Source organism: Morone saxatilis, unplaced genomic scaffold (assembly GCF_004916995.1).
Source record: "Morone saxatilis isolate NCDOM2014 unplaced genomic scaffold, NCSU_SB_2.0 Contig23, whole genome shotgun sequence".
Lineage (NCBI taxonomy): Eukaryota > Metazoa > Chordata > Actinopteri > Moronidae > Morone > Morone saxatilis.
In genome coordinates, this window is record NW_023339796.1 from 230438 (window position 1) to 233462 (window position 3025).

Consider the following 3025-nt stretch of genomic DNA (forward strand, 5'->3'; position numbering starts at 1 on the left):
GATTCTGGCGCCCCCTGTGGAGAACAGTGGTAATGTTTCTACCTGTCTGTTTCATTGATTTCAAGGTAATCAATAATAATAATTATATAAACAAATAAACAGAACCTGAAACACTTTATTATTAATAATGTAAACTGTTCATTCAGTTATTGTGTGTGTGTGTGTGTGTGTGTGTCTCACCGTGTTGAGAACGATGTGGTGCAGACAGCGAACTCCCAGAATGCAGTTCTCTGGTCTGTAGTGGTCGTTGAAGAGGAGGGAGGGGGGGAGGAGGCGGTGCAGGTGAGGAGAGAGAGAGGGTCGAGTCACCTGCAAATAAAACACACACACACACACACACACACACACACACGAGGAGTGAACCTGTATTCTGTTGCCATGGAGACCTCCCACTGTGGTAGTTTAAAGGTTTTATATATTCATATTTATATTTATATTTATATGAGACATTAAACATTATATTCTCTACACAGAGTCACATGGTGTCTCTCTCCCTCTGCCTGTGTTGTATCGCAGCCTCTCTGTGGTTTGTTTCCATAGCCGGTCTGCTCCGACTGAAACTGCTGTTTTTATCATCTACGTCGGTGAAATTAAGGATTTATTTCCACCAAACCAGAGTTTGGTGATTGTTGGAAACACTAACAGAGACGCTTTAATGAGCTTGATTCTGTTTTCTGTCTACTTTAATGAAGTTACGATGATCTGAAGGTTAAATCAGTGTTTTTTGTGAATGGAGTCTGGTGAGCCGCAGTGTGATCCAGGATATTTTCTCCAGAAGCAGTGATGTGATGTTTGAGTATACAGACGCTGACCTCTGACCTCTGCAGACAGTTGACCAAAGGCAATCTGACTTTAGTTGGATTCTGGAGAAGCTGACCTTCAGAGAGGTCTGTAGACATCATTTATTTCTCTCTCTCTGTCTCTGATGACAACGTGTCCTTGTCCCGACACATTGACCAGAGTCAGTCAGCAGCTGGATGACAGGACTGACTCTGGATCAGGAACCAGGAAGGTTAGTTAATGACAGACAGTCAGTTGAGTGTGTCTGTGGTCCAACTTTCCTCACAGGTTAGTTAATGACAGGACAGTCAGTCAGTGTGTCTGTGTCCAACTCTTCCTCACAGGGTTAGTTAATGACAGACAGTCAGTGAGTGTGTCTGTGTCCAACTCTTCCTCACAGGTTAGTTAATGATGTTACTGAGTCAGTGTGAGTCTCAGTGATGGTGGAAATAAAGCTTTTACTTCCTTAAAACAGCCGTTTTTTGAATGGAGTTTGGTGTGACAGTGTGGGAGCAAGAGGGGATTTGACCTTAATAATTCCCAGAACACAGCGAAAAGGGCGGGGCTTAGGAAGGGTGAATTGACTAGTGTTTGTAGCTTTATTATCTAAACATATAAAAGCAGCTTAAGCTACCAACCACAGCCACAGTCCCTGCAGCGGGAGAACAACCAGGGTTCATATTAATGAATTCAGAGGAATGTGCAGTGAAGTGAGAGGAGGCGGCTCGGACTCAACTGGTTTCATGATGTGAAAAGAAATTCTTTGAATATTTGTTGTGAAAGCTGATCTGTGTGTCTGAGGAGGAGGAGGAGGACGAAGACTGTTACTGTTGTTGTTGACTGAAATCCGACCAAACCAGTTAAAATAATGGAGGTTAGAGAGATTTGGTGGTTTGACTCCAGACAGCGTCCGGCTGCTTCAGAGGATCCTTTGTTTGTGAATTCAGATGATTTTATAGACAGCATGGAAACTATATCATTAATATGGAGTGTATCAGGTCAGAGATATATTCATTATCAATATTATTATTATTTTATTAGTTTACTTTAAAGTTTTAAAGACCCTCCTGTCAGCTGTACCCAGAGCCGCTCTGATCAGAGGAAGTTAACTCTTTATAGAAAGTGTCCGCTCTGTCTCTCAGGGTTCAGGAGGAGTGACAGCAGCACTCGTGTGTTGGATCACAGTTCAGTCATATGCAGAAGTGGGACAACAGCCACAGTGTCAGTGGGTCTGATCCTACAGTGGATTGAGTTTTTGTGAATATGGAACTTACTTAAAAATATCCGTCCGTTTTATATATATATATATATATATATATATATATATACAGTAACAGTCTATATACAGTCTATAAACAGTGTGTATCCGGTCTGTGAGGATCGGTCGGTTTTGCCTGGAGGAGAGTTGAATTGTGGGTCGGTGAGAGCTGCACCCAGCAGACACTCTGATTACACAAAGCTTCCTTTCAGCAGAGATTACCTGTGTTGTGTCGCTGTTGTCTCTGTTGTGTCGCTGTTGTGTCGCTGTTTCCTGTGTTGTCAGGTGTGTCGGCTCATGAATGAGACTTCCAACACGTGTTGGCTTTAAACATTCCCAGCATTCCTCCCGCTGCTAACAGATGACATCACAGCCCGCATTTAAAACGGATCTGTGAGAGGGGTCAAAGGTCAGGATCAGTCTGATATCTCAGGGAGGAACCGTCTGATGACAGATTCATTCATCGACTGACTCAACTCTTCCTATAAAACCTGGATTTAAAGGCTCAAAGCTGTTGTTGTTTTCATTTGTCTGGACAGGTAGAGTCTGTGAGCAGGTAACGACCAACCGTCTGGTTATTAATCACACTTAAAGTCTTCATTAAAAATAGACTTTTGTTAATATTTTCAACATTTTTTAATACAGAATATAAAAAGAAAAATGTAGAAGTCAATGAAAACGAGCTGTTTTTGTCTCCAGAGTGACTCCACAGTGTATTATCCAGACATTAGGACATTAGAGTACCAAAGTTTTCTGTTAGAAATACAGTATGAGTCTCCAGCGTGTGGAAACTGACGCTAACTTGCATATGTTGGACAATGAGCAATAATAAGTATTAATAATCAGCTATATGGACAATATTGATCCCACTGATTTGGACAATGTTGGAGTAGTGTTGGGGGTTATTGATGATGCTGAGGTGAGGACTGATTGTGTACTTATTTAAATCGATTTAGAGGTTATGGCTGTTTTTATCATCTACATCGG